The sequence below is a fragment of the Vicia villosa genome, linkage group LG1, assembly GCF_029867415.1.
Source record: "Vicia villosa cultivar HV-30 ecotype Madison, WI linkage group LG1, Vvil1.0, whole genome shotgun sequence".
Classification (NCBI taxonomy): domain Eukaryota; kingdom Viridiplantae; phylum Streptophyta; class Magnoliopsida; order Fabales; family Fabaceae; genus Vicia; species Vicia villosa.
The window spans coordinates 115,539,906-115,552,970 of NC_081180.1; the positions used below are offsets into that span (position 1 = coordinate 115,539,906).

The following is a 13,065-nucleotide window of genomic DNA, read 5'->3' on the forward strand; positions in this document are numbered from 1 at the left end:
ATAACTAATTAAAAAGGCAAATTCTTTGATACCCATGAATTTAAATTGGGTATCGGACTATCGGTACCTTTAGTGTAAATTGTCATAAAATTTTAATTAATTTTAAATTAATTTAAAATAAATAAGTGATGTGGCATGAAATTATATAATTTGATTGGTTGAAGGTACCGTTACCCAACTAAACTCAAGGGTACCGGAGTGTTCACCAATTAAAAAATGTGAGGTGGAGTTATTGAGAAAATAAGGGTATGATTGACAAATTATAACATTAAATTATAAAACGACACTTAAATAGGAACAAAAAATTCTTCTAAAACGACACTTAAAAACTTTTCTTATAAATGCCAGTAAAAGCCCTCTTATAAATGTACTGAAACTTTTCTTATTCCACGGGTATAAAAGTCTTTTGTCAAAATAACACAATAATATTGATTTGGCATTTATTGCTGCTGATGTGGCAGTCTCTTATTTTTTGTTGGTTTTTTATTTTTCCTAATTGGTTTATTTATTTCTTTAAATTTACACGTTAAAATATGTAATACCTATGGTTATACCCTACATCATTGAATGGATAAGTTTTATTACTTTGAAAACATCAATTCCTCCACTTCCCAAAAAATCAATTCTTTGCGCCCTTTCATTTTTCTATACGTTTCTAAGTTTTGATTCTCACTTTCTCTTTTACACATTTATCGAAAATGTATAGCCATGGAACATGAAAAGCCACTACTCAATAACAATAAACACACCTTCCCATATCTCTTTGATCCATTTTACGAAGTGCATCGTTACAAAAGAGAGAAATACCTCTTCATTTCAATACCACAAAGCATCTGCCTCTCCAACCTTCAATTTTTACTAACAACAAATTTGCAGAAGAAAATAAATGCAGCATCCATCACCAATGGGTACAACAAAACCATGGAGAAAAACAAAAACAGAAGCAGCGAGAACACAAAAAATAGAAGGGAAAAAGCAGTGCTGCCGGAAATCAGATCTGACACGTCCACTCGTGCGAACATCGCTCCGCCTTCGCAAACCCGTTGGCAACTACAACGCGACAACCACCGTAGACGCACAAAGCTTCATCCGACATTCTTGCTTTGTTAATAAACTGTGAGTTCATTGACTTAAAAATGGAGTCACTTTCTACTGGTAATACTATGATGGTAGCCAGGGACTCATCAAACTAGGTTTGTTTCTAACTATATAATTAATTTTATATTTTATTTCAAACTATAAGCTACTGGACTTAATTTTCTATTTAGTTTTTCATTTTGAATCATTCTAATCCTAATTACTATTCTGTGTTAGGTTTTGCTGCAATTAGATATGTTTCACAATGGACTTTCTAGGATGTTCGAGTGCAACACTGTAAAGTGTTATGTTTGGGTTACTCTCAAACTATGTGTGTGTGCTGATGATGTATTGTTTGTTAGATTGTGAAAGTTTTGGATTTATAGGTTCTGAAACTTACTTTTTGTTTGTATGTTTGTTGTTTTTGATTTTGTGTTTTTTTCTCTTTTCAGCATCCTTGAAATCTAAATTTGGTTGGATAAACCAACTCTTGGCATTGCTCTCATGAATTTGAGGTATAAAGATGAATGTGCAGTTGAATCAAGGGGTAAAGGTAGGGAGTTCTGAAACTTATTTATTTGTATTATATATAGCCAGTGTCACCAAGTAGCATTTTAGCGCAACAAAATTATATTCAAATTGCCAAAATTCAGCAATATGAATTTTATGGCAAAGATTTGTCAAATATAGGTTATATAGTGTTTGATCAAGTTGTATAGTGTTTTTGAAAATAATTTCATTTATTTATATTGCTATTTTATGCAGTCAACGATCCTGATTTTGATACCGAGAGTTAGCCAAGTTGATGTTGCAAGATCTTCTCCGAGTTGTTTGAATCTTGAAGAATGGGCTCATATGCCTCATGCTGCCGATATGTATGTTCTTGGGTAAGTTTTTGATTTTGTAAACTAAATGTGATAATGGTCATAATATGAAATGATTTACATTATACTTCCCTCATGTTTCAAGAAATTGTACCTTTCAATGCTAGAAATGTTTTAGGAACAGAATAAAATGGTTCGGCTAGAAAATGGCTAGCTCTTTTTCGGAAGACGCTAAATAGTTTCCCAGAACAATTGGTGAATGCTACACTAATTTAGTGATCCCTGATCCTATTGTTGAGTTAGATCCTTGCTTAAACTGTTGTTGCAAAGAATCTCTCAAACATGTTGCATTATGTGTCTCTCCAGTCAAAGGTATACTAAGAACATTAACATTCTTGTGACCTTGATAGAATTTAGGTAATGATCCTTGATATAGTTTTGTATCTGTGTACCAAGCACTTATATGAATTCCACCACGATAATTGATTCGGATCTTTTTGTTTGGATTTCTTGCAGTGATTGATAAGTTGAATGTGGTTGATAAGCTATTGTTGCTTGAGAGATTGAACAGCGTGATATGCAGTTCGTTGACAGAGTATTTTGGATAGAAGGTGAGGAAGAGGATTCTGATTACGATGGCGATGGCGATCCTGATGATTAGAATCAATAGGAGGCTGCATAGCCAACAGAAGAATCAGCATCAACAACTTCTTCTTTTCTTTGGTGATTTTAGATAATGGTTCATAGGAATACTAGGTTGTTGTGCAGGAAGGGGTTGACATTTTCATTGAATCAATATTATTTTCAGCCTGGCTGCATTATGTTTGTCTATTATTTATTTGTTTCAAAACATCCTCTCAAAGCTTTATTAAAACTACGGTGTAATTGTTTTCAATCAAAATTTGATCGTTCCGCCCATGATATTGATATATAAATATAAATAATTTTAGCGTTTGATAATTCATTACAATATATTACACATTTTTTTAAACATGAAATATTTGTTAGTCGGACTTAATATCACATATTTAACTCACAGTTTTTTTTAAAAATTTCAATATAAAGAAAAGTTTTATCATACATGCATCACATAATTCAAAATTTAAAACGAGAAACTTTTTAATGATTTTAACATTAAAAACAAAAAATTGAAAACAATTTATTGTCAATCAATACATCTGATTTGATTATAGGTCAACTTTTATTATCAATCAATACTTTTGAAAATAATTAAATTCATTAATTATAGTCAATTTTTATTTATAGGTTTTCAATTTTTATTTATATGTTTGAAAACTATTTATTTAAAATCTGTAATTAAAAGTTTTACACTATTTTTTTAAATTTTATTGTTGATCCAATTTGAAGTAAGTGATAATAAATAAAATAAATTATTTTTGATTGATGTAATTGAAATTTTATTTATATCATTTTACAAATTTGCTTATAAAATCAAATTAATAATAACCAAATTGTCATTTTGATTAGTAATTTTTAAATTTCTTAATAATCTAACTAAATAAAATATATTTAAAAAAAAATTCTCTGATTCAATTTTTTAAATCTAATCAATTATTATAAATTTAATTTTCTTATTAAACCAATAATATTTTTTTATGTACTTATAATATGTTTTATTTTGAAATCTTTATTAATAAATAAAACAAATAATTTTAATTTTCATATTATATGTTTTTTATTTAAATATATTTATAAATAGGAAATTCAATCTTTTTAACTTTTCATTCAAAAGGTAAACTTTTTTAAATCTAAAATTCAATTAAATGATAGTTATAATATTGAATGAAATTATTATTATTGAAAAGTTTTATCTTACATGCATCACATAATTCAAAATTTAAAACGAGAAACTTTTTAATGATTTTAACATTAAAAACAAAAAATTGAAAACAATTTATTGTCAATCAATACTTCTGATTTGATTATAGGTCAACTTTTATTATCAATCAATACTTTTGAAAATAATTAAATTAATTCATTATAGTCAATTTTTATTTATAGGTTTGAAAACTATTTATTTAGAATCTGTCATTAAAAGTTTTACACTATTTTTTAAAATTATATGGTTGATAAAATTTAAAGTAAGTGATAATAAATAAAATAAATTATTTGTGATTGATGTAATTGAAATTTTATTTATATCATTTTAAAAATTTGCTTATAAAATCAAATTAATAATAACCAAATTGTCATTTTGATTTAATACCAATGTTTTTTTAATTTATTTATAATCTAACTAAATCAAATATATTTTAAAAAAATTCTATGATTCAATTTATTAAATCTAATCAATTATTATAAATTTTAATTTTCTTATTAAACCAATTATATTTTTTATGTACTTATAATATGTTTTATTTTGAAATGTTTATTAATAAATAAAACAAATAATTTTAATTTTTATATTATATGTTTTTTAATTAAATATATTTATAAATAGGAAACTCAATCTTTTAAGCTTTTCATGCAAAAGGTAATTTTTTTTTAAATCTTAAAATCAATTAAATGATAATTATAATATTGAATGAAATTATTATTATTGAAAAGTTTTATCATACATGCATCACATAATTCAAAATTTAAAAAGAGAAACTTTTTAATGATTTTAACATTAAAAACAAAAAATTGAAAACAATTTATTGTCAATCAATACTTCTGATTTGATTATAGGTCAACTTTTATTATCAATCAATACTTTTGAAAATAATTAAATTAATTCATTATAGTCAATTTTTATTTATAGGTTTGAAAACTATTTATTTAGAATCTGTCATTAAAAGTTTTACACTATTTTTTAAAATTATATGGTTGATAAAATTTAAAGTAAGTGATAATAAATAAAATAAATTATTTGTGATTGATGTAATTGAAATTTTATTTATATCATTTTACAAATTATTGTCATTTTGATTTAATACCAATGTTTTTTAAATTTCTTAATAATCTAACTAAATAAAATATATTTAAAAAAATATTATATGATTCAATTTATTAAATCTAATCAATTATTATAAATTTTAATTTTCTTATTAAACCAATTATATTTTTTTATGTTCTTATAATATGTTTTATTTTGAAATGTTTGTTAATAAATAAAACAAATAATTTTAATTTTCATATTATATGTTTTTTATTCAAATATATTTATAAATAGGAAACTCAATTATTTTAGTTTTAGCTTTTCATTCAAAAGTTAAAATTATTTAAATCTTAAATTCAATTAAATGATAATTATAATATTGAATTAAATTATTATTATTGAAATGAAAACTAAATAATTTCTCATAATTATTAATTTAAAATATATTTATAATAAAATTAAAAGTTCGGTATATTAGTAGATTTATACCTAAATTTTTGAATTTTATAAGAAATTAATAAATATGTATTAAATTGTATAAATAAATAAATGTCAAATTGTTATAAAATATTTTAATTGATTTTAGTTATTCTTATATTTGATTTTTTATTTACTAACTTATATGTACACTAATTAATAAATATTAAATTATTTTAATTTTATTTACCTACTTATAATTATTCGATATTCTTAAAACAAAAAGATTTTTGTTTTTTCTCTTTCCTATATAAAATTTAATACTCTATTTAATATTATTTATAGTACATAAGTTTTAAATTTCTATTTTTTATAATTTTACATAATTCAAGATCTAATTACTCTATTAAAATATTTATATTTTTATTATTTGTTTCATTTTAAATATTTTAAGTATACATTAAACGTAGAAACTTTTAATATTTTACGGAGATGTCATATATTTTAGATTTGAAAAAAAATGAGCTAATATCTGAAATAAGGTTAATAAATTGTATTCTCTAACTATGTTTAATTTCTTAAGCATTTGACGGGAGTTGTCATACATTTTACATTTGTAAAAATGAGCTAATATCTTAAATAGGTTTAATAAATTTTTAAAATTAAAACTTTTGGATTCAACCGGGGTTTCTTAACTCATCTGAATTGACGGGTAGATGTGAACGTATGTATGAGATACCAGTTATTGACGAATCATTTTAATGTCTATCTTTTAACTATTTCTTTTGTTACTGTTTTATAAATTTGAAGTTATAAAAATAATTGACGGGTAGATGTGAATGTATCTCTCAGATAACAGTTATTGACTAATCATTTTAATGTCTATCTTTTAACTATTTCTTTTGTTATTGTTTTATAAAATTGAAGTTATAAAAATAATTGTATGATTTATTATAAATATGAATCAATGCTTAAAAATTGATACATATTATTAGTATATAATTGAAATTAAGTGAATATTTATGAAATGCAAAATAAGTTATATTATCTTTCATATTCCAAACACATGAATTAAATTTTGATAAATGATTATAAGTTATAAACATATTAATGTTATCTAACTTAAAATATGATGTCATATTTAATATTTAAGTCATTGATACGTGTAATATGAATCCATATATTTATTGTTTTTACTTAAAAGAGCTAAAAAAATTGATGTATTATTAGCTATTTCATTGTTTGTTATTATATTTTTGGGATGCATTTTGATTAAATATATATGGTTGATTTATATAAAAGAACTTTACAAGTGATATTTGGATACATGTAATGTGAAACCTCGACCAGACCCGTGCGATAGCACGGGTTTCCTACTAGTTTTACTAATAAGAACAGTCTCTATCAACCCTCTTTCTCTTGGTGTAATGGTTTTACGATTAAATTTAAGAATAATGCTAAACGTTATGAGAGGTTTATGGTACCAATTTAGATGAATAATTTATTCCTTATATTTTTTCCATGTGCCAAAGACTTCTATTTGGTTGTTGTGCATCATCTCTCTTTCAATAACATAGTGTGAAATCCCAATTTCGAGCTTTGAATGTTCTTACGGCTTGCAAACAACTCTTGTCTTTGGCAGGTTTCCACGAGGATTTTCTTGAGCATAATGGCTTATGATAGCAATGTTGTTTCCTTGTCCATCATATAAGCTTTCATTTCATCCGAACATCATTCAAATCTTTTAACTTCCTTTGCAAGTTCATCGTCATTTTGTGATGACATGTTATTTTCAAGCTTCAAATTCAAGTTTTCAATTTTATCTGCTCCATCAGCTCGTATATCACTTTTCATGTTCTGTTATCTATATATGGTGAAGAAAGCTATGAACACCAGCACCAGTTAATTAGAATTGTGAGTTTTGTTACTGTAATTACAACAGAGGTGCAAGCTTGGAAATTTGTGTTGATGAATAAGATAAGACAACTAAAAACGTTGATGAATATGCATGAGAATGGTTTAAAAATTACAGAAAATGGGTACATTTAAGTTTGGTTCAAAGTTATGTTATCGCTTCGGAGTTTACCGTAGTTAGAGATGTTCAAAGCTTGTGCAGTGATTGTTTGGAGATAGTTCTGATTCTAGAAATAAAATTGGATCATGATTGGGAAGGTGTAAGTTTATAAACATGGATTGTAGCTAATCAGTTGAGATAGTTGAGTTTGAAGATGATGATGAAGGCAAGGAAGCAAATAGAGAGAATGAGTAACTGTTGTTGTTTCTCTTCGAGTGAAGAATAAATTTGTTTAGGATGACTTACTACTCCCTTCGTTCCTTTTTAAGTGTCATTTTAACAAAAAAAAATTTCAACCAAGATACTGGATTGTTAGGGTTACTTTTTCTATCATACCCTTATTTATTTTTCTCTTTCCAAAGAAATTCATTTATACACTCTCTTTTTCCAATAACTAATTAAAAAGGCAAATTCTTTGATACCCATGAATTTAAATTGGGTATCGGACTATCGGTACCTTTAGTGTAAATTGTCATAAAATTTTAATTAATTTTAAATTAATTTAAAATAAATAAGTGATGTGGCATGAAATTATATAATTTGATTGGTTGAAGGTACCGTTACCCAACTAAACTCAAGGGTACCGGAGTGTTCACCAATTAAAAAATGTGAGGTGGAGTTATTGAGAAAATAAGGGTATGATTGACAAATTATAACATTAAATTATAAAACGACACTTAAATAGGAACAAAAAATTCTTCTAAAACGACACTTAAAAACTTTTCTTATAAATGCCAGTAAAAGCCCTCTTATAAATGTACTGAAACTTTTCTTATTCCACGGGTATAAAAGTCTTTTGTCAAAATAACACAATAATATTGATTTGGCATTTATTGCTGCTGATGTGGCAGTCTCTTATTTTTTGTTGGTTTTTTATTTTTCCTAATTGGTTTATTTATTTCTTTAAATTTACACGTTAAAATATGTAATACCTATGGTTATACCCTACATCATTGAATGGATAAGTTTTATTACTTTGAAAACATCAATTCCTCCACTTCCCAAAAAATCAATTCTTTGCGCCCTTTCATTTTTCTATACGTTTCTAAGTTTTGATTCTCACTTTCTCTTTTACACATTTATCGAAAATGTATAGCCATGGAACATGAAAAGCCACTACTCAATAACAATAAACACACCTTCCCATATCTCTTTGATCCATTTTACGAAGTGCATCGTTACAAAAGAGAGAAATACCTCTTCATTTCAATACCACAAAGCATCTGCCTCTCCAACCTTCAATTTTTACTAACAACAAATTTGCAGAAGAAAATAAATGCAGCATCCATCACCAATGGGTACAACAAAACCATGGAGAAAAACAAAAACAGAAGCAGCGAGAACACAAAAAATAGAAGGGAAAAAGCAGTGCTGCCGGAAATCAGATCTGACACGTCCACTCGTGCGAACATCGCTCCGCCTTCGCAAACCCGTTGGCAACTACAACGCGACAACCACCGTAGACGCACAAAGCTTCATCCGACATTCTTGCTTTGTTAATAAACTGTGAGTTCATTGACTTAAAAATGGAGTCACTTTCTACTGGTAATACTATGATGGTAGCCAGGGACTCATCAAACTAGGTTTGTTTCTAACTATATAATTAATTTTATATTTTATTTCAAACTATAAGCTACTGGACTTAATTTTCTATTTAGTTTTTCATTTTGAATCATTCTAATCCTAATTACTATTCTGTGTTAGGTTTTGCTGCAATTAGATATGTTTCACAATGGACTTTCTAGGATGTTCGAGTGCAACACTGTAAAGTGTTATGTTTGGGTTACTCTCAAACTATGTGTGTGTGCTGATGATGTATTGTTTGTTAGATTGTGAAAGTTTTGGATTTATAGGTTCTGAAACTTACTTTTTGTTTGTATGTTTGTTGTTTTTGATTTTGTGTTTTTTTCTCTTTTCAGCATCCTTGAAATCTAAATTTGGTTGGATAAACCAACTCTTGGCATTGCTCTCATGAATTTGAGGTATAAAGATGAATGTGCAGTTGAATCAAGGGGTAAAGGTAGGGAGTTCTGAAACTTATTTATTTGTATTATATATAGCCAGTGTCACCAAGTAGCATTTTAGCGCAACAAAATTATATTCAAATTGCCAAAATTCAGCAATATGAATTTTATGGCAAAGATTTGTCAAATATAGGTTATATAGTGTTTGATCAAGTTGTATAGTGTTTTTGAAAATAATTTCATTTATTTATATTGCTATTTTATGCAGTCAACGATCCTGATTTTGATACCGAGAGTTAGCCAAGTTGATGTTGCAAGATCTTCTCCGAGTTGTTTGAATCTTGAAGAATGGGCTCATATGCCTCATGCTGCCGATATGTATGTTCTTGGGTAAGTTTTTGATTTTGTAAACTAAATGTGATAATGGTCATAATATGAAATGATTTACATTATACTTCCCTCATGTTTCAAGAAATTGTACCTTTCAATGCTAGAAATGTTTTAGGAACAGAATAAAATGGTTCGGCTAGAAAATGGCTAGCTCTTTTTCGGAAGACGCTAAATAGTTTCCCAGAACAATTGGTGAATGCTACACTAATTTAGTGATCCCTGATCCTATTGTTGAGTTAGATCCTTGCTTAAACTGTTGTTGCAAAGAATCTCTCAAACATGTTGCATTATGTGTCTCTCCAGTCAAAGGTATACTAAGAACATTAACATTCTTGTGACCTTGATAGAATTTAGGTAATGATCCTTGATATAGTTTTGTATCTGTGTACCAAGCACTTATATGAATTCCACCACGATAATTGATTCGGATCTTTTTGTTTGGATTTCTTGCAGTGATTGATAAGTTGAATGTGGTTGATAAGCTATTGTTGCTTGAGAGATTGAACAGCGTGATATGCAGTTCGTTGACAGAGTATTTTGGATAGAAGGTGAGGAAGAGGATTCTGATTACGATGGCGATGGCGATCCTGATGATTAGAATCAATAGGAGGCTGCATAGCCAACAGAAGAATCAGCATCAACAACTTCTTCTTTTCTTTGGTGATTTTAGATAATGGTTCATAGGAATACTAGGTTGTTGTGCAGGAAGGGGTTGACATTTTCATTGAATCAATATTATTTTCAGCCTGGCTGCATTATGTTTGTCTATTATTTATTTGTTTCAAAACATCCTCTCAAAGCTTTATTAAAACTACGGTGTAATTGTTTTCAATCAAAATTTGATCGTTCCGCCCATGATATTGATATATAAATATAAATAATTTTAGCGTTTGATAATTCATTACAATATATTACACATTTTTTTAAACATGAAATATTTGTTAGTCGGACTTAATATCACATATTTAACTCACAGTTTTTTTTAAAAATTTCAATATAAAGAAAAGTTTTATCATACATGCATCACATAATTCAAAATTTAAAACGAGAAACTTTTTAATGATTTTAACATTAAAAACAAAAAATTGAAAACAATTTATTGTCAATCAATACATCTGATTTGATTATAGGTCAACTTTTATTATCAATCAATACTTTTGAAAATAATTAAATTCATTAATTATAGTCAATTTTTATTTATAGGTTTTCAATTTTTATTTATATGTTTGAAAACTATTTATTTAAAATCTGTAATTAAAAGTTTTACACTATTTTTTTAAATTTTATTGTTGATCCAATTTGAAGTAAGTGATAATAAATAAAATAAATTATTTTTGATTGATGTAATTGAAATTTTATTTATATCATTTTACAAATTTGCTTATAAAATCAAATTAATAATAACCAAATTGTCATTTTGATTAGTAATTTTTAAATTTCTTAATAATCTAACTAAATAAAATATATTTAAAAAAAAATTCTCTGATTCAATTTTTTAAATCTAATCAATTATTATAAATTTAATTTTCTTATTAAACCAATAATATTTTTTTATGTACTTATAATATGTTTTATTTTGAAATCTTTATTAATAAATAAAACAAATAATTTTAATTTTCATATTATATGTTTTTTATTTAAATATATTTATAAATAGGAAATTCAATCTTTTTAACTTTTCATTCAAAAGGTAAACTTTTTTAAATCTAAAATTCAATTAAATGATAGTTATAATATTGAATGAAATTATTATTATTGAAAAGTTTTATCTTACATGCATCACATAATTCAAAATTTAAAACGAGAAACTTTTTAATGATTTTAACATTAAAAACAAAAAATTGAAAACAATTTATTGTCAATCAATACTTCTGATTTGATTATAGGTCAACTTTTATTATCAATCAATACTTTTGAAAATAATTAAATTAATTCATTATAGTCAATTTTTATTTATAGGTTTGAAAACTATTTATTTAGAATCTGTCATTAAAAGTTTTACACTATTTTTTAAAATTATATGGTTGATAAAATTTAAAGTAAGTGATAATAAATAAAATAAATTATTTGTGATTGATGTAATTGAAATTTTATTTATATCATTTTAAAAATTTGCTTATAAAATCAAATTAATAATAACCAAATTGTCATTTTGATTTAATACCAATGTTTTTTTAATTTATTTATAATCTAACTAAATCAAATATATTTTAAAAAAATTCTATGATTCAATTTATTAAATCTAATCAATTATTATAAATTTTAATTTTCTTATTAAACCAATTATATTTTTTATGTACTTATAATATGTTTTATTTTGAAATGTTTATTAATAAATAAAACAAATAATTTTAATTTTTATATTATATGTTTTTTAATTAAATATATTTATAAATAGGAAACTCAATCTTTTAAGCTTTTCATGCAAAAGGTAATTTTTTTTTAAATCTTAAAATCAATTAAATGATAATTATAATATTGAATGAAATTATTATTATTGAAAAGTTTTATCATACATGCATCACATAATTCAAAATTTAAAAAGAGAAACTTTTTAATGATTTTAACATTAAAAACAAAAAATTGAAAACAATTTATTGTCAATCAATACTTCTGATTTGATTATAGGTCAACTTTTATTATCAATCAATACTTTTGAAAATAATTAAATTAATTCATTATAGTCAATTTTTATTTATAGGTTTGAAAACTATTTATTTAGAATCTGTCATTAAAAGTTTTACACTATTTTTTAAAATTATATGGTTGATAAAATTTAAAGTAAGTGATAATAAATAAAATAAATTATTTGTGATTGATGTAATTGAAATTTTATTTATATCATTTTACAAATTATTGTCATTTTGATTTAATACCAATGTTTTTTAAATTTCTTAATAATCTAACTAAATAAAATATATTTAAAAAAATATTATATGATTCAATTTATTAAATCTAATCAATTATTATAAATTTTAATTTTCTTATTAAACCAATTATATTTTTTTATGTTCTTATAATATGTTTTATTTTGAAATGTTTGTTAATAAATAAAACAAATAATTTTAATTTTCATATTATATGTTTTTTATTCAAATATATTTATAAATAGGAAACTCAATTATTTTAGTTTTAGCTTTTCATTCAAAAGTTAAAATTATTTAAATCTTAAATTCAATTAAATGATAATTATAATATTGAATTAAATTATTATTATTGAAATGAAAACTAAATAATTTCTCATAATTATTAATTTAAAATATATTTATAATAAAATTAAAAGTTCGGTATATTAGTAGATTTATACCTAAATTTTTGAATTTTATAAGAAATTAATAAATATGTATTAAATTGTATAAATAAATAAATGTCAAATTGTTATAAAATATTTTAATTGATTTTAGTTATTCTTATATTTGATTTTTTATTTACTAACTT

The 13,065-nt window shown here is 24.4% G+C and overlaps 2 long non-coding RNA genes across 2 annotated transcripts; both read left to right on the plus strand.

Annotated features, from left to right (window-relative positions):
* The first annotated feature begins 624 nt into the window (after positions 1-624).
* LOC131614969 (uncharacterized) lies at positions 625-2,667 on the plus strand. Its single transcript, XR_009287676.1, has 3 exons — positions 625-1,630; positions 1,843-1,964; positions 2,418-2,667. It is a non-coding gene; the product is annotated as an uncharacterized LOC131614969 (long non-coding RNA).
* Positions 2,668-8,287: 5,620 nt separating this feature from the next.
* On the plus strand, positions 8,288-10,327 carry LOC131614975 (uncharacterized). The gene is made up of 3 exons (XR_009287677.1): positions 8,288-9,293; positions 9,506-9,627; positions 10,081-10,327. It is a non-coding gene; the product is annotated as an uncharacterized LOC131614975 (long non-coding RNA).
* The last annotated feature ends 2,738 nt before the right edge of the window (positions 10,328-13,065 follow it).